The sequence below is a fragment of the Phasianus colchicus genome, chromosome Z (genome assembly GCF_987193195.1).
Source record: "Phasianus colchicus chromosome Z, bPhaCol1.hap1.1, whole genome shotgun sequence".
In the NCBI taxonomy this organism is placed as follows: Eukaryota; Metazoa; Chordata; class Aves; order Galliformes; family Phasianidae; genus Phasianus; species Phasianus colchicus.
This window is the reverse complement of record NC_143476.1, coordinates 9,224,837-9,244,488: the sequence shown is the minus strand read 5'-3', so window position 1 is coordinate 9,244,488 and position 19,652 is coordinate 9,224,837. Positions and strand designations below refer to the sequence as shown.

The 19,652-nt window shown below is 45.0% G+C and overlaps 1 long non-coding RNA gene across 2 annotated transcripts; it reads right to left on the bottom strand.

Annotated features, from left to right (window-relative positions):
• Positions 1–1,210: 1,210 nt before the first annotated feature.
• Positions 1,211–4,266, bottom strand: LOC149912431 (uncharacterized). Of its 2 annotated transcripts, none has more exons than XR_016462027.1 (3): positions 3,388–4,266; positions 2,639–3,013; positions 1,211–1,293 (listed from the first exon to the last, which is right to left on the bottom strand). It is a non-coding gene; the product is annotated as an uncharacterized LOC149912431 (long non-coding RNA). The 2 variants fall into 2 exon arrangements; XR_016462026.1 differs by lacking the exon at positions 1,211–1,293 and having other exon boundaries at positions 1,634–2,819; positions 2,914–3,013.
• Positions 4,267–19,652: the final 15,386 nt, after the last annotated feature.

Genomic DNA, 19,652 nt, shown 5'->3' with positions numbered 1-19,652 from the left:
CAAAGGAAAAAGAGGACTACATGGAAAAGTTTGCACTTCAATAAATGCCTGGGAAAAAAAAAAAAAAAAAAAAGAGGAAACGACGAAATCTGAGAATAAGGCACAGAGAGGAGTGAATACAGCTGAGATTCATCCAAGCAACAAACTTAGGAATGAATCGGTGACGCTGGGGAGATGAAGTCAGCTATGCCACCAAACATTAAGATAGAGATGGTAAACAATACAGAAAACAGAATCAAATGAAACTAGACCTTTGACTTCTAAAACGTCCCCACATAATCACTGCTAAGCTTTCTTTGAGCAAACCTAAAACTATGCCTGCTTTCTTGTTAACCTAGGAAGAAATCAAAGCTCATAGTCCAGAATAAAGTTTCAAGCCAAACTGGATTACCAAGGTAAAATCAAGAATCTGTAAACAAGGGTAGGAACATCAGATGAAAAGCCAGAAATGTAGTTAAAAGGCAGGCAGTGCCCAGGGTTTGAGATAAAGGGCACAGACTTCACCTACAGACCCAGTAAATTGACACTGCGCATGCTACTGCAACTGAAGAGCATGGGAAGCCTCCTTAGCCCTCTGATTGCTATTAAATCTTGGTAGAGGAGATGCTAATAGAAAAGAAATTAGCTTCAAGCCAATTACAAATGAAAATCCTTTCATTCAGCTGCATTTACCACACTGTACACTGATATTCTCTTCCAAATAATAATAATTTTTAAAAAAGTATGATTTCAAGCTTTATTTTCTTTTCTACTAAAAGCTTCTAATAGGAGAAGGGAAATTCTGATCTTTCTGTTGACATTAAACTTGTCTGCAAGGCCCATAATGTGACTTAATTAGGGCACAGATTTCCATTGCTCTGGCCCCACACCATCAGGTTGAGTCGTGTGTTAAATGCAGCATATTTCAGACCAAAAGCCAGATGCCTTGACCATGCAACCCCTACCGTGAGTCTTCTACTGAACTCCATGAATTCATGTATGGCTGTAATGCACCCTGAGCTTTCTGAGTTCATAGGATGACATTGCTTAGGCATCTCATACTGCTGCTGAGACCTTCAGCTCCAATTCTATCTATCTGATCCATACTGAATCTTCTTCATTAATCTGTCAGTCCATCACCAAGAAAAAGCCCAGTCCCTCTGCACATGGATGCAATAAGGGAACCCCAGGTTATGAAGGCAATATTTACCAGATGATTTTCTATCCAGATGATTTTTCTCACTTGTACATAGGACCAGCCTGACTTCCTTGCTAGCATCACAGACGTCACGCTGCCAAGGTCTGTCACCTCTTCTGGAAAACACAAGTGCAGCAATGCTTCTTCCTTGACAGGAGGACAGGTAACAGAAGGAGGCCCTGGCCTTGCCCCATCATCAGTCACATAAGACCTCTACAGAGGAGTTGGGGCAGCTTTCTTGTCAGCTCTGTGGTGGTTGGAAACAGATCTAAACAGCTCTGTCTTCAGTTAGAATTGTCACAAGCTCTCAGGACGATTTCCTTCAAACTGCTCTCCCAAAAAAAAGCACTTCCACACAGTAAGCCTCAGTAACAGAAGAGGTCTGTCTTTCCAACAGAATTTCTGTTTCTTAGCTAAATGCCATAGCAGTACTCTTCAGAGCAGGCAATCTGCCACAGTGATTGTCTCCACGCCACAAATACGATCAGGTAGAATAATGCCCTCTGATCTTTAACTTGACACAAAACTATTTACTTGTTGAAGTAGATAGGTAGGAAAGGAGCATTTCAAAAGACCCAGAGCCAGTCATTCACAACCTTTAAATGTGCGTCTGCATAATCTGGAGTGTGTGAGCCACAAAAGTGTCTTAAATGGAACCTGCCTTCCAGGAAGAGATGGCAGTTTGACTCAATAAGTCACACTGCAACTCTCAGCAAAACAGAGCATACACAGCTCAGTGCTCAACTCCTTTCCTGACATTAAAGGCTACAAGTGAACAGAACCAAACAGCTAGAACTGCTGTGGATCTGTGCTCTAGGCATCATTCTCACCTGTTGATTCAGTACTGCAATCAAGTTTAAGTTTCCTTCACAAAAACTCCAGCTCCCATTTAGTACCAGTGATTATGCCACTTGGGTTATCCTGACTTTGTCTAGAAGTACAGCAAAAAGCTGGCATGTTGGGAAATTATCCAAATGGGAGTATCCCTTCAAATAAGGGGTCTGCATAGTGTTGAGCATGGATCAGATGCTTCTTCGGTGCTGCATAACTTGGGGTTCTTAGCATCTAAAGGGACATCAGTTATTTATTATTCTGTCCTTTTAGCATTCAATCTAATAAACAGCAGGTCAAATGGTACCTTACAGACTCTGAGTGCCTTTCATACCAGGATCCTAATGGACCAGTTCTCCCCCAGCACCAAATACACCAAGAGTACAGAACAGAGCAGTTAAATTGTTATCTTCCTCAAAATACGTAAGTACCTACATCCCAGGCCTACAAGAACTACACTCTATCTATGAGAACAGTACTGCATGGAAGGATTTGTGTGCCTCCTTAAAATAGAATTTCTGTTCTCTAGAATCAGCCATCTAAAAATTAGACATATCATCTTAAATCAATATTTAGATTCCCTACATATTCAGCAAAGAGAAAGGAGTGATTAAGGATAGCAATCCATACCTTTTCAAGACAGCCATCTGGGATGGGAAAGATTAAGCTTCCTCTGTAGATGCACTTAGAACGTCCATAGCAGCCAAATCTGATCTTCAGCCAGCTTAACTTCACACCTAACGGTTACAGGTTTGATGTCAAGTGAGATGATTTGTACCCCAGTTGGTACTGACAAGGAAGTCAGAACAGGCTGGAATCAAAGTATTTGAAGTGCACTAAGGACAAGATAAGTAGAGCCATCTATATTGCTACATAAAAACATGGGAATTTTAAGAAATACATACATCATCTGGTACTGACGATCCATTATTTTGCTATGCCCTCAGTGCTCCACACAGTTCTGCTGGATTTTCTTCATCTTGTAATGAGCGACCCATCTGTGGACTCAAGACCAGAGAAATGTATTGGTAAGGACTGGGAACCAAAAAATCCATTTTTGACTAGCAACTATTTCTATAATATTTAAATTTTATTTAAATTTTTAAATAAAATATTAATATATATATATATTATATATTATAATTAAATATTTAATAAATAAAGAATTTAAAACATCCCTTTCTTGCTATAACAGAGTGACTGAGTTACTGGCCCACCATTAACCTGAGCATCTCCAAATATACTGCTATGCACACACAAGCATAAACAGAGATTATGTCAGCCTCTTATTTAAACAAACTTGAATATAGGAACTCAAGAAAAATAATTTATGATTAATGTGGAATTGTAAGTATTTACAGACTCCTTCTCTAGCTTACTTTTAGAACAGAAATTCTTGCTGATGTTTTCATGATGTCCATTCTTACTTCTTGACTTCCATTTTGCCTTCTTGCTTCCAAGAAAACAAACGATAAAAAAATAATATTAAGCAATTAGTTCTCTGCTTAGATGCCTCTGCTGCAAGTTGTTCTACTGCAGGATTTCTCTTTACTCCACAATGCTACAGTTTGCCAGGTTTTCGTGTTTGCCCTAGATAATTCCCAACTGCAGTGAACACATGCTAGAAAACCTTAGTTATACTGTATAATCAATGAATACACAGACATTATAATTACGAAACACAAGAGAGTTTGGCTAATACAAGAGAGTTTGGCTAAGCAGATTATTACATACACCAAAGAAAGAATGGATAGAGTGCTTACGCTTACCTGGGCTTGCTGTAAAACTCCAAAGAAGGGATCTCCAGAAAAAGATCCTTCCCCACTGGTAGTCAGCTCTTAAATGGGACTAGGAGAGGTGCAGCCAGGCTCCACTCCTTCCAGCAGCACAGCTGAATTGCCTTCACCTGTGCTCCCAGGGCTGACTCATTGCTCGCCTCAGGTGATCAATCAGAGGTTCAGGCCATTCTTCCCATACATATATACACCATAAAAATCAAACTACAGCTTCAGAAATACATGTAAGCACACTGCTTACACATCCTTGCTTCTCGGCCAGGATGCTGGGTTTTACCCAACCTGAGCTATTGCTCCCCTCTACTCTGTCCTTGTGAGGCCCCATCTGGAGTACTGCATCCCAGTACAGTAAGGATGTGGAGCTGCTGAAGCAGGTCCAGAGGTGGCCTTGGAGATGATGAGAGGGCTGGAGAACATTTCCTGTGAAGAAAGGCTGAGGGAGCTGGGCTTGTGTAGCTTGGAGAAGAGAAGATTCTGGGGAGGCCTGATTGCAGCCTCCCAGTACTTGAAGGGAGCTTACAAGTTTTTACACAGTCTGCTAGTAATAGGACAGGGGGAAATGATTTTAAATTAAGAAGGGGGCAATTTAAGTTAGATGTTAGGAGGAAATGCTGTACCCAGAGCTGTACTCGGTCTTCACTGGTGGCCAGGATTCTAGTCTTTTTCACGTCCCTAAGTCTTGCACCCCCATACCTCTATGTGGGGACCAAGGAGGTAAATCCCTCCCCACTGTAAGGGTTGAGCAAGTCCGAGAGTGCCTCCTTAGACTGAATGAGTATAAGTCTATGGGGCCAGATGGCGTGCATCCCAGGGTCCTGAAGGAGCTGGCTGAGGTGGTTGCTGAGCCGCTCTCCATCATATTTGAGAAGTCGTGGCTGTCAGGTGAGGTCCCGGACGATTGGAGGAAGGGTCACGTCACTCCCATTTACAAGAAGGGGAGCAGGGAGGACCCGGGTAACTACAGGCCGGTGAGTCTCACCTCCGTGCCTGGGAAGATTATGGAACAGATCCTCCTGGACAATATGCTTGATCACATAAAGAACGAGCACGTGATCCTAGATAGCCAGCATGGCTTCACCAGGGGAAGGTCATGCTTAACTAATCTTGTGGCCTTCTATGATGGAGTGACGGCATTGGTGGACGAAGGGAAGGCAACTGATGTCATTTACCTGGACCTGAGCAAGGCCTTTGACATGGTCCCCCATCACATCCTCATCTCCAAACTGGAGGGAAGTGGATTTGACGGGTGGACAACTAGATGGATAAGCAATTGGTTGAAAGGCCGCAGACAGAGGGTGGTGGTCAATGGCTCTATGTCCAGGTGGAGGCCGGTAACGAGCGGTGTCCCTCAAGGGTCTGTCTTGGGACCGGTGCTCTTTAACATCTTTATTAATGACATCGATGAGGGAATGGAGTGCACCCTCAGCAAGTTTGCTGATGACACCAAGCTGAGTGGTGCAGTCGATACGGTGGAGGGAATGGAGGCCATTCAGAGGGACCTTGACAGGCTGGAAAGCTGGGCTCGGGTGAACCTAATGAGGTTCAATAAGGCAAAGTGCAAGGTTTTGCACTTGGGCCGGAAGAACCCCAGGCACCTGTACAGGCTGGGGGGAGTTGTCCTTGAGAGCAGCTCGGCAGAGAAAGACCTAGGGGTCCTGATAAATGAGAAACTTAACATGAGCCAGCAGTGCGCTCTGGCAGCCCGGAAAGCAAATGGGATCCTGGGCTCCATCAGGAGAGGGGTGGTCAGCAGGGATAGGGAGGTGATTGTCCCTCTCTACTCTGCTCTTGTGAGGCCCCATCTGGAGTACTGTGTTCAGGTGTGGAGCCCTCAGTACAAAAAAGACATGGAGATTTTGGAAAGGGTCCAGAGGAGGGCCACGAAGATGATCAGGGGGCTGGAGCACCTCCCCTATGAGGACAGGCTGAGGGAGTTGGGTTTGTTCAGCCTGGAGAAGAGAAGGTTGCGGGGCGACCTCATTGCAGCCTTTCAATATCTGAAGGGAACTTACTCCCAGGAGGGGAGTAAACTCTTCATAAGGGCTGATAATAGCAGGACACGGGGAAATGGTTTTAAGTTAAAAGAGGGAAGATTTAGGTTGGATGTTAGGGGGAAGTTTTTTACTAGGAGGGTGGTTAGGTCCTGGAACAGGCTGCCCAGGGATGTTGTGGATGCCCCGTCCTTGGAGGTGTTCAAGACCAGGTTGGACGAGGCTCTGGGCAACCTGATCTAGTAAAGGTGTATGTTTGGTGGCCCTGCTAGGCAGGGGGGTTGGAACTACATGATCCTTGAGGTCCCCTCCAACCCAGGTCATTCTGTGATTCTGTGTGATTCTGTGATTCAGAGGTTGGTGAGGCGCTGGCACAGCTGCCCAGAGAAGCTGTGGTGCCCCATCCCTGGAGGCGCTCGAGGCCAGGCTGGATGGGGCCCTGGGCAGCTGAGCTGGTGGGGGGCAGCCCTGCACATGGCAGGGGTTGGGGCTGGGGGGGCCTGTAAGGTCCTTTCCAATCTAAGCCATTATATGATTCTATGATCTTCCAAAGGTATGTGAAGGTTGACATGTTTTTGCACCTTTTTAATCACTATAAATTAAACCATTTCACAATGTTAGATTAAGGATGATACTTACTACAATGGTTATGCAAGAAGTGCAGATATGAGATCAGCCAGGGGCTTTTATCCCTCACCAACTCTTGATTAAGGCGAATGCCAGGAAGTCCATGGAAAGCAGTGACTTCATAAGATGACAGCCAAAAGCTAGACCCTCAAATAGGAAGGATCTGCATAATTCCCTCAAAAGACACAACAGTCTAGCTGAAGTTTTGGCCCTGAAAGCATTGCCCCAGCAATCTTTGGATTCAGATCTGCAGCAGTGAATTATGGCTATATATTTTTATATATAGTTAAATTATTAAATTATAATTAATCAAATTAATTAAAGGTGATAGAATTTAGTGTGTTATCATGTACAAATAAAAAATCCCAGTTGTTATATTCTTCCAGACGAAGATTTTTCACATGCTTTGAACCATTAAAACAAGGACATCCAGGGGTTCTAAGGACAATAATAGCATACAGTACTGAGGGATATTTAAGAAAGTGTATAGGTTATTATAACTTGTTCAAAGCATGCAATTAAACTTAGTGCTCTTTTCTTTTCTACTCCGAACTTAATATTCAGATGAAAAACTAACTACTAAATGGGATTATTACATTTCTAGTATTTCTAATGAACAAGCAACATTCTTTCAAACAACCAACACAGAAGACTGTTTTTATATATTATCACTCTGAGTTAGATTATCCAGTTAAAAATACCCCAGATGTAAGGGAATCTATTCCTTTGAGCACAGAAAATAGGCAGTTATAACAATTCAAACAACAAAATGTTCCCTCATGTTACAGAAGAAGACTTGAGAAACCAGCAGACCATCTGGCCAAAAAAAAAAAAAAGTGTACTCTACTAACTGTGAACTTGTGGAGGCTTTTTTTCTTAGCATAAAACCAGCCAGCATTCCTTTACCCATTAACTATTTTGAACATGCACTGGAAATCGAGGGCTGGCACTGAAGATAAACATGTCATTTTTCTACAAGGGAGACATTACAAAGAAATTGTTCTTACATGGTAAATAATAGAAACTCACAGAAGAGTAGGATGAAATAGTGCAGTTCTTCAAGTACTTTGCTGCATGGCTGCCAATCTTCTTTCTAACTTCTGAGGAAAACACAATGGCTCAGCTGTGAAAAGTTTCCTGGACTATCAAGTAATTGGAAGGAAAAAAAAACAACAACAATGAAGATTGATAATGCTCTGTTTTACCTAACATAGTAATTATAACCTCATATGCTGTTTTATTCCCTCACAATTACTTGGCCCCGTGCAAATGTTTTCAATATATTGATATTACAATGAAAAACAAGTAGATAAAACAAGGTTTTACCAACACACCTCTTTTAGAAGCCCTATTTATTAGTGTGCCATTTTCAAATTTAGTGATAACATATATTAAGGTAGGAAGAGAGTCATTATCATGCTAATATCTATTAATCATTGTCATTATGAAAAAACAATTAGATACATGTTGCATCACCTTGACTGAATATCCCTATGCTGCATCTGTAGTGTACATCTACTGACTTTCTGATTAGCAAAAATAAACCAAATCAAGTAAGACCTCTCATCTGTGGCTTGGTTTCCAAATTATATTCAACACCTAGCACGTATTTCTTCTGTTACTGCAGGTCTGTATTTGTGCTGTCTATTTTCATGTCACATCACCAAAACCTTTTTTCCTTGAGCTTGTTTTTTTAAGTGTTAAAGATGATGCCTCAGTTAGATGGAGAGCCAGCTCCAGGCACAAGAGATGTACCAGCAGAACCAGAGATACTAGGGTAGCAAAGTACAGGATCCAGACCTCTTTTATGCCAAACAACAGAAACTTTTGTAGAGCACTGAATTCAGGCCATGCAGCACGCACACAAATGCTGAACAACCGAGTCAAATACTTAGTTTTTAATGACAGTAAATCTTCATGTAGGTGTTCTTCAAGGTACTGTGACACTCATTTCAAAACTGACTTGTTTCTACCTAATTCAACTCTGTGGCTATTTGTTATTCTGGTTGTCACACTGCTGCATCACTCTAGTCACAGGCCATAACCTCAGTGACTAAGGACTGAACAAACAGGACACAAAGCTGCCAGGTGGCCAAGAGAAAATGAGTTTTCCTCTAGTCACAGCTAAATAGAGTGGATTGCTGAATGTTTGGAAGAGAGCACCAAAGAGAGAAAACCAAGTTTTAATCTGCTTCTCTGTCTCAGAATTTGGAACTGACTTTGTTTCCCGACAAAGTTATCCACAGACAGTGTGGATAGAGACAAAAAATTTATCCAAAACCCATAGGAAGTTAAAGGTGTTGTCTGGCTCCTACCCCACCCCCCCCAAAACAAAACTAAAAAAAAAAAAAAATGGAGAATAATGAGAGAAGCTCAGAGAGGATACAGTCCCTGAGGAAGGGCAAGAATTCAGTAAGAAAAGCCTGGTTAAATGTGAGGCAGGTGTCTGATATTTTGAAAAAGATAAGCATACTGATGTGGATCTGAGATTCAGCTGCAGTCAAAGGCTTTAGTGAGAGAAATTCTAGAGAGATGTCAAGGATGGATTGTTGCATGATGAAATCAGAGGAGAGTTCAGAATACCAATAAGTTTAGGAATGGAATGCCTGGAAAGAAGTTAGAGGAGTGGGGGGAAGAAAGGGTCACGGGTGGGTTTCCTTTGTGTAGGAAACAAAGAAACTGAGTGCAAGAAAGGCATCCGAAGACACTAGAAGATTACATGGAAACAAAATAGAGAAAAGCAAATGAGATGTTTGTATTAGTGACAGGAGGAAAGGAAGAGTAAGTGGCAAGAGACAGAAATCAAAGCCAAGAGAGTGTGTATAGTGTCTTTTATCATAGAATCCTTAGGGTTGGAACAGACCTTTAGAAGTCATCTAGTCCAACTCCTCTGCAATGAACAGGGACATTTACATCTACATCAGGTTCCCCAGGGTCTGATCCAGCACACTGCCTTGAAAGTCTCTAGGGACACAGCATCCACCACATCTCTGGGCATCTGTTCCACTGCCTTACCACCTTCACTGTAAAAAACTTTTTCCTAATATCTAACCTAAATCCATCCTTTTTAAGCTTGAAACCATTTCCCCTGGTCCTATCACAACAGACCCTGATAAAGAGTCTATCACCTTTGTTCCTGTAGCTCCCACTGAGATACTGAAATGCCACAATCACCTCAGAGCCTTCTCTTCTCCAGGCTGAGCAGCCCCAGCTCTTTCAGCCTGTCCTCATAGGAGAGGTGCTTCACCCCTTGGATAATTTCTATGGCCCTCCACTCAATACAATCCAAGGGGTCTACGTCTCTCCTGTACTGAGGACTCCACATCTGGACACAGGACTCCAGGTAAGGTCTCACCAGCACAAAGTAGAGAGGTGCAAGACCTTGCACTTGAATTTGCTGAGGCTCTCCCAGGCCGAGTGCTCAAGCCCGTCCAGGTCCATTTGGTGGCACCCCATCCCTCCGGTGTGCTGACCACAGCCCACAGCTCGGTGTCATCTACAGACCTGCTGAGGGAACACTCAGCCCCACTGCCAATCTCACGGACACAAAAGAACATCAGCCCAGCAGCACCCGGGGCTCCGCAGCTGCGGCGTCAGCCTTCCGCCGGGCGCGGCCGCGGCCACTCGGCGCCTCCGGAGCTGCGGCCGCCGGGCCGTCAACGGGAGCCGCGCACTCACCGCTCGCCCGGCGGCGCCGACGGCCGCCCTCGCCGCGCGGTCCCGCGTCCGAGCGGCTCGCGGCTTCTCCTCGTTAAAGCGGCCCGGGCGATCCTCGCCCCCCGCCGCCTCCGCTCCGCCCCCGAGGCTTTTTCCAGGCGAGCCCCGGCGACGTCCCCGCCGCGTCGGCCGCTCTCGCGAGAGCCGCCCGGCCGAGAGCCGCGCGGCCGCTCCGTCGCCTCGGGGAGCCGTGAGTGAGGGAAGCGGCCGGAACCGCGCCGCGCCTCGCGGGCCGTCGCTGCGCTTCTGGCGGGAACGGCTCCGAAGCGGCGAACCTCGGCGGTCGAGGCGTCCGCACTTCGCGGTGATGCCGGAGGACGTGCCGCAGTGTGGGAAGTCTCCACATAACGCTCTGGGACGGCGTCTCGGATAAAGCAGACGTTCTTCGCAGTTGCGGTGGCGGCCTCCTGCAAGCAGGAGAGCCCGAGAAAGCAGGGTTCCATCTTTCATCCCCTCTGCCCGACGCTGCTCTCTTTCTGCCCCGGTTCCTCACGGCTGAGTGCTGCAGGCTCGCCCTCTTTCGCGACGCTTCACTAATCGCACCAATGCCAAGTCAGCATCAATCTGTGCCGCCCAAACACAAACGCCTTAATTGTTTAATTGCCTTCTAACGACTGCTTGCTCAACAAGCACTTGGTCTCGGTTTTCGGACGTCTGTTTTACAACAGAAATGTGGCCTCTTGATCGTTTAATGACCCCCTAACATTTGTCCCCCTTTTGCACTGGTCACTGTTCTGCTCACTCGTCTGTCCTTGCACAGAGATGAGCTCGGGAGGAGGAGAGAGGGGAGCATCCTGGAGCCTGCCTGTGGCATCCTGCCATTCCCACAGCGTGGGACAGCTCTGCTTTGTGCAGAGGCCCTGACTCCTTGTAGGTCTGTTAGCTGTATTTCGCTTCTGCCGGTCTAAGGAACAACGTTACGACGTTTTCTAGTTCAGAATGCTGCACCCACCTTGTTTAGAACATTGAAATCTGCTGCAGTTTTGCGAGAAAGAGTTTGTTAGGTAATTCAGTACTTAGGTTTCTAAAACATGCCGCTAACATATACAGTATTTTACTTTTTAGATCAACTATTTCTAAGGATAAGTCACAGAATACAAATGCGTTATGTTCTACTTCTTCAAACCAATTGCTACTTTTTAATACAAATGCAGAAACAACACTCCATTCCCACATAACTGGGAGCCGTGCTGTTGCATTACTGACTGCGGCTGTGTCTGTTCTGTGAAACAGCTGTGCTATCTCAGGCACAAATACAGGCAAACACAGGGAAAATGTATTTCTGCAGAGTTTAATGTCGCTACAGAAGAAGGCAGTACGTGACAAGTGGTTCATTTGTTCACATCTCACTCTTTCACTAACACTGCAAAATCCAGTGCTTTGTTTTCCAACTGCCGACTGCTCAACCCTGCCAAATACAGAAATGATACACCGATCTGTAATATAAAACTTGGCTGGCAGTTATCCTGGTCAGCTTTTATCATTTCCACGTAGACTTCATGTGTTTCCTCATTGCTGCAGGTTAATCGTAGGCCTTGTCAGCAATCTGTGTCAGTGGCCGTATGTTCAGGTGTTGTGATGACAGATAATGATGAATGCCCGTGATATCAGAGGTGACTGTTGGTGGTACGGCAGCAGAGGCTGAACCTTCCTACAAATACTCCATTACGTTTTGTTGTCGTGCCAGCAGATGGCAGCAGAGCTGCAGTTTCCATCGAAATCAACAGCAGGCATTACTTTTGGAGCGACCTACATCGGAGTGTCCAAGTATCCGTATGCACTTGTGTACAGCAGTGAAAAAGTCATGGAAAAAGCCCCCTGCAAGGAATGCAGGGAGCATTGCCTTTGCCAACCCCTGAACAAAAGACTGCAGTGTTTTTCTCAGTAATGTCCCAGACGTTTCCAATGGGAGAGAAGGAATCTGTGGGACTGACGGTGGGAAATTCAGCCTCTTTTTTCATCCCCAACAGAGCTGAAATCTGGGCAACCAAAATTACCATGAGATATCTTGGCAATATAGAAGCCAGTATCCTACACTAGGGAAACCCGTGAGTTCTGCCAAAACCCCAAAGCATTGACTGCAAAATGCTACAGTGGAGGAGTGGAAAAGTGGAGAAAATCTTGTTCCTGTGTCCTGGGAAACTCTAGCAGCTTTGTGCCATGGTGAGAGGCCCTTTCTCTAGTAAGATAAGGGCACACCAATGTTGCTGGAGAAGTAAGATCGTGCTTTCTTGGCAAGTAGAAGAAATACAGAAATAAATTTAAAAATTCCTCAGAAATATTTTTGGCTGAGACTTTTTCAGTCCACATCTTTAACCTTTTGGAACACTTTTAATTCTTCGATTTTTGTTGTTGTTGTTTTGACATGGCTTTTTTTTTTCATTCCCATTCAGCATTTTGGTCTCTTATCTACTTATCTGTTGGTAAAATGTGTCAGTGTTTCAAAAACATGTCTAAAGACAGAATTAGTTATGCCAAGGATGAATACACAGCTGGAAAGCCTATTTCTTCCTCCATTAGTTTTGGGCTTGTTATGATACATCCTTCATGAGACAAGTGCTCACAGCAGAGTTCTGGCAGTGTCTGTTTCTCCATTTTCTCTCCGTTTCCTAGTACCCAGAGCAGCTGTTTTCTCAAATCAGTACATTTGGACTACGTTTTGTCTTCCATCTGACCACTGTACACTGAACAATCAAGGATTAACCAAGAGGAAATCAGCTTCTCCATGCTCGTGCATGACCTGAGATTTGAGCTGTCCTTTTCAAGACATTCACAGATGTCACTTACAGTCAGGATTCTGGTGCAGACCTGCTTAAACAGCAAAGCAAGGTGTGCTTAAATGCCTGCTTATCAATGCCTCTAATAGAATGCATTCCTACATTTAAATATGCACAAAAACGTTTATGGATTTTTAACTGTTTGTATGTATTCCTGTCTATTTCATGGATTTATTATATATAATTATATATAATTTATGTGATTTACATAATTATTTAATTAATGTATATATAATATATGCATATATGCATTAATTCTCTCCTCCTTCTACTGACCAGGGATAACTACGTACTGGAAAATACTCACAAGTCTGCCAGCAGACTGCTGCTCACAAGGTCACATCCAACCCCGCAGTTCAGGTGGACAATGCAGTCGTGACAGCAGCAGTAGAGGAGCTGCTAAGGTGGAAACTCGACCAGCAGTCACATTTCAGCTTGGATCCATCTCTAGAAGAGAGACACCAGTGATACTATCAACACAGAATTAATGCATGGGCAGTCACTGCAATGGTCTTTGATGGCAGCTGAGCTCCAGGTGTGAAAGGTTTATCTACTGCATTTCTTAATTAATTATTATGTGAATATTATTGACAGGTTTTGAATTGCAGATTTTGGTTTCAGCTGTTCAGAAGGTCAGTGCTCCCAAACACTGAACCTACGAGCACAAACTGTGAGATGGTTTTGATACCTCCTGTGGGCTCTCTGTACATGGAAACAAAGCAACAAATGGGCCCTGCAGGTAAACACAAACCTGCTTTTAGCACCATCCATCCCTGTGCCGAACATCAGAGGGGATCTGCTCTGTGTCCCACATGCAGAAAGGCAGTCTCTTGTAGGCATCTGGAGAACTAGATGCTCCAGGAAATCCATCCATTCCTTCTTTCTGCAGTTGTTTTGGCTTAAAAATGGTCTTTCCAACATAACAGCTGGGTAACTTGTGTCGCTATTTCATTCATTTTGCCCTTCCTTTTGCTCTCCTTTTCGTGCTGAGTCAAAATTCCCAGCAGAATTAACTTTCTGTTTCTAATGATCAGTGAGAAATTAGCTGGTAACACATCTGAGGAGCTGCCAATCTGGGTTTGTCCAGCTAGCTCAGCACAGGTGATACCAGCAAGCAAGCAATGACATAAAAATACTCAGCATGATGAACCTTTTGCAAAGAGTTGCCAGAGCATTTCAGATCAGTACAAACTGTTGGGAAGTTTCTATCAGTGCTGTACTATTTCATCAAGGATTAATGTAAGTGCAGTGCCATCACTGCCCTCCATTTACTGAAGGTGCCTCCACACATTCTGGTTGTTGGCAGACACTCAAAGATGTGGAAGGTTTGATAGGTAAAAGAGCAGCTCCCTCCTTTTCCGTGACAGCTCTTTGTTCCTTAAACATTTGTATGTGATCTGTTATACTTTTAAATCAGTCAAGAGAAAGTCAAAAGGGTTTTTTTTTCATTTTCAGAATATAGAGGTTGTTGGTGGGTTTTTTTGTTGTTTTGTTTTGCTTTGTTTTATTTTCCCATAACTGAATGTCTTAAAGAAACGCAAATAGTTTGAAGACCATTCTTCCCAGAATACATCTTCCAGTTGAGAGGAATAACATTTCTTACTTAGCCTGGAGCTTGAAAGGATGGATAAGGGAACTGGCAGCTCTACACTTTCTTATTTAAAAAAAAAAACATATAGCTGAAAGGAATCATGTAGTACATAATGTAGCTATCAATGTATCTCGGTTTTTGCTTTTGTTTTTGTTTTCCGTTGGTTTTTTTTTGGTCATTTATTGATCTTTCTTGTATTTCAGATTGATCTAGCAATCCACCAGCTTTGCAGAATTATGCCTACCCCGCAAGCCAGAAATGCTTCAAACCCATCAGAAGACATCTGTAAATACCTTGGCACAGCCCTTCTCCAGATCAGCCCAGTGAGGGCTGAAATAACTCATGATTCCAGCTGACAACGTGCTGCTTTCTAACAGACGTTTTGCAGGAAGGGTTCATTCCTTTGTCATTTGGCACAAACCTTTTCCTGCAGAGAATTAAAAATAAATTTCACTGCCGGAAAGATGTGGAGATCATCAACACTGCGTTGCCATGCAGCTTTTGTTGCAGCTTGGCAATGTTCTAGCTCTGACATCAACAGTTCCCTCGTAGATCTAACAGCTAGATGGGTGTGAAGTTGTGAACTACTGACTGAGCTGCTCTTGAAGTCATGCCAAGAGAGATCTCTGAAGACACACATTCATTCTGCAGGGCAGTGCTGTAAGGTCACAGGAAGAACGAGGTCAGAAGTGCCTTGTCTGATGTTTCTGGGGTGTGCATTGGCTCGACTGGCTGCCCACAGTCACTGAGCTGCAAACAGAAGAGGTGGGGATAATCATTCATAACAGCTCAGTTATCCATTGGGTTTTTGCATCTCTTTATGTTTGCAAATGGTCCACGAACAGACCCTGGTTTTCCTGAATGCATTAGTTACTCAGAGTTATTGCTGACACAGGACACAAAGCACAGAAATGCTGGCTGGGGTCACCTTTCTCTGAGGCTGAGCAGGACTGCCATCAGCTAGGCACTTCACATGAGGGCTGGTGAAAGAAAGGGAGCATAAGAAAAAAATCTGACACACAGCTCCTTCTCAGACATTGTATGGGTAATGTGAAGGTGAAAATACATTCATAATTTGAGCTCTTAAGCCATTCTGAACCACAGTGTACAATTTTTTCCCACACTGCTGTTTCTATCCAGCAATGTGCATATGTGCAGTGGTACAGAGGTTGGTGGCCCTTCCTGTGGCAGGGGGTTGCAGATTCCTGATCCTTGAGGTCCCTTCCAACCCGGGCCCTTCTGTGTGTGTGTGTGTGACTGGCTAAACACAAATTGTTGCTAGTTCAGCAGGTATACTGCTAATTATTGAACGTCTGACAGCTGCTTATCAACACTTGGGCACTATTTCTGGACAGCTGCCCATCCCTGAATAGAGAGAAGTGTGGAAGGAAGACAGAGGGGAGTCCCTTGATGCCTGCCTGTTGCATCCCAACCTGCCCACAGAGTGAGTCAATTCGGCCTTGTGTGGAGGCCCTGGCTTCTTTGGAGTCTGTTTTTCTTTTGCTGAGCTTCTCCTATCCAAACAGAATGGCCTTACAACATGCTTTCTGGTCCTTAATACTAAACCCATGCAATTTGTAACTATTACAGTTCTGTAAGTGAGAATTGATCACATGATGGAACAACTGTATTTCTAAAATATGTTACTGAAATAACTTCTTTTTACTAATACTAATAAAGTCTTTCTACTTTTTCAAACTGTTTCCAAGGGCAAATTACAAAACACATGGTGCTGTACTGCTTCAGAGCAATCCCACATTTGATAGCCAGTGCAGAAACAACATTCCATCCTACAGCATTAGCTAGTTCAGAGGTACCAGACGTGTATCTGGATGTGGCTGTTGTGCATAACTGGGGCTGAGGGATCAGAAATGACAGCTCCACTCTTGGAGACCACAGAACTAAAATGGAAAGATAAAATAGTTGCAGGGCAATTGTTCTGTGTGCCTGATGCAGGGACCGATTTATGGGGGTGAGATTTAACAGTTAAATGAGGATTACAGCTGCAAGTCTGTGAAAAAGATGTCAGGGGTCAATGAATGTGTTAACAGCTGATGATGAGAAGAAATGAATCCAAAGGTGTGGGCAGGGGAAGGAAATCGGGGTGGACTCACAATTTTCCCTTACAAAGAACTGCCCAAGGAGGGAGTGGAGCTGTGAAACAGCAACAATATCCCATAGCCTTAGAAGGGAGAGTGGGTCTAAAAGCTGTAACACAGACACTGGTTAAGGATGGTCTTCTGGAACCTTGTCTGTGGCCTTATAACACCCCAATCCTGTCGGCACGGAAGGCAGACGGCACGTATCGGCTGGTGCAAGATGTAAGGAAATGACTGAACCCGTTCTCAAAAGACAGCCTGTGGTTCCTAACCCCTATACCCTAATGAGTCAGATCCCACACGGACAGCAGTGGTTTGGTGTGAGAGACCTCAAAGATGCTTTCCGGACAGCCTCTGGACTCAGAGAGAAATGGCTGCGTTTGTATGAGGACACATTGTAATCCTATCGTGATTCGTGATGATACTGTAGATACTGGAACTCGTGCTAATCCTTGTCTTTGCAGCATTTGAGTTGAGTAACTGGTGCTGCTGTCATGCAGAAAGCTCCCTTCCAACCACTCAGCAAGCATTTGGATGAGACAGCTTCCTGCTGGGGAGCCGTCCGACATCACTGCTGCCTCCTCCAGAACCATACCTGCAGATGCTTCAGAGCTCTTCAGCATGGACTTCCTTCCTCCCATCAGCATCTGCTCCTGCACTGACCTTCATTCACACTGGGATACCATCTGCTTCCAGCAGGAGCTGACCTGCGAGACAGAGAAAGGAAACGTGGGATGAGCACCAATGCAGAAGCACAAGGCTGTGTCACCACCACGTCTTGCAGCCTTGGGAAGTCAGCTGCAACTGCAGCCTTGGTCAGAATTCTTTTGCTTTGGGGAACAGATGGACTCGGAATGGAAGGACACGAGAAAAATGACATCTGTTTGAGCTCAGCAGACTTGAGAGGTGGGCCTGGGTGAACCTCATGAGGTTCAGCACAGCCAAGTGCAAGGTTTGGCATTTGGGCCGGAGGAATCCCAGGCATTCTTTTGTCATCGTGGTGGTTTCCAATAGACCCCAACAATGAGACATCAGGTCGCCGTGTGGGCTCCTGGGTGACACTGCCATTTCCCAGCCATTGCAGCCTAGGGGCAAATAAAGTAAAATACTTCAGAAAGATCTCACACTGATTGCATATTTTACTGTTCTTTTACACAAAACAGAAGGGGAGGGCAGCAGATGCATGCAGCTGCATCAACACCCAGGCTGCTAAAGGAATGGAAAGACAGAAACATCAAATATCAATGCCTTATTCTAATGCAAGGAGGGAAGCTTTTTTCAATGTTACTTTTTATCATTTAAAATTTGCAGTTGGCACTCTAAGGAAAATCCTGGGCCCCAGGTTCTGACAGTGTGGCAATCTGGACTCAGCTGTGAATGATCCAAACAGTCTGTTCCAGATTTTAATATCCCTTCTATGCATTCACAAGTTTTCTCTCTTGACTTCCCCATACAGCCGTTAGATGCCAGCAAAACATCCCACAAACACTCCTTAACTCTGTGCACACGGGCACCCATCCAACCAGAGCCATCAGTCATTCCCAGCCATGCGCTCTTCCTCCAATCATGGTCAGCATCACACGGCCGTCACGCAGCTCACTTGACTCAGTTTTTCTCTTCTTTCTGGAGGTGTCCTTGCTTCTCAGCCTTACCTTCTCGTGATGTTTATCTCGCTCTGCAGCTCCTGCTCTGAATAGGCTTTCTTGGATTCCCGCATGACAGGCACAAAATGCAGCCACAGCCCCTGCCACCAAGGTCAGCTCTTCAGCACACATTACCTGAGGAGCGCTTGGCAACTCCTGCAACCTGAGCAGTGCCAGGAAGACTGTTTCACTTCTGCTTCTCCTGGCTCAGAAATTCATTTTCCTACCTAGAAAATGGAAAAAGAAAAGAAAGAAAAAAAATCCTGACATTAGCAGACACAATTGATACTATGGAATCCTGGATTTGCCCTCTATGATGAGAAGTTGAGTGCAAAGAACTCAGAAGAGCCATGACCAGGTTGTGAACTTGTGGGTAAAATCAGGAACTGCAGCAGTGCAGGGCTTCTGGAGGTGAGGGTCTGCTACAGCCGCCTGGAAAGAGAGCCTGTTGGTGGGAGCTGCTTACTGCAGCCAGCAGAAGCATCGCACTCACTGACTCTCATCCTGATGGGGGATTCCAGTCAGTCTGGGAAATCAGCATGGCTGGCTGCAAGCAATCTGACAGACTCCTGGAGTGCAGTGAGAATCACTCTGTGGTGCAGGCATTGGGCACAGCAAGCAGAAGGGAAGCATTGCTGGACATGGTGCACACCAGGGGTTACGACAGGAGGCGGTCAGGGCTGCAGTGACCATGCCCTCCTTGAGCTTGTGATCTCAAGGAATGCGGGCCTGGCAGGAAGCAAAGGTGGAGCCTGAACTTCAGGAGAGCCAGCTGCAGGCTGTTCCAGGAATTCTTGGACGAGATCCTCTGGACAACTGTTTGTAGGGGCAAAGGGATGAAAAAGAGCTGGTCACTTTCTCAGAAAAAAACTTGCTCAGGTTGCACGCTGAGCTGCCTGACGTTGGCCAGGGGGAGCTTCTCCTGCCGCAGTGTGCTGATGACAGGTCTGGAGATGATCTGCAGGGCCAGTTCGTAGATGGGAGCCAGGAAAGGACATGATGGGAGGAGAGAGGTGTTAAGCAACATCCAAGGCATCAAAATGCATCAGAAAGCCCTGAAAAGCATCACAAAGCCACAGCCAGGAAGCTTGGGAGTATCATGAGCAGCATCCAGGATGCGAGAGATTATTTGCTACCATGCCAAATGGTAGCAGAGCTCCCCCTGCAGACATCCCAAAGCCAGATAAAACAGGAACAAACCCGGAGCTGTGCTGCACGCACCGCACAGCCGCAGCATTGCAAGCTGGGGTGCCTTGCTGTGTGCTGCATTCATCCCAGTCCGTGTGAATGAAGACTCTGGAGGCAGTCAAGGCGTTGATTGAGCACGAGTGTGCTTTTATTATTAAATAAAGGACAGGAGGGTGTGAGAGGTCCACGGTGAAGATGGGACTCATCCTGTCTTG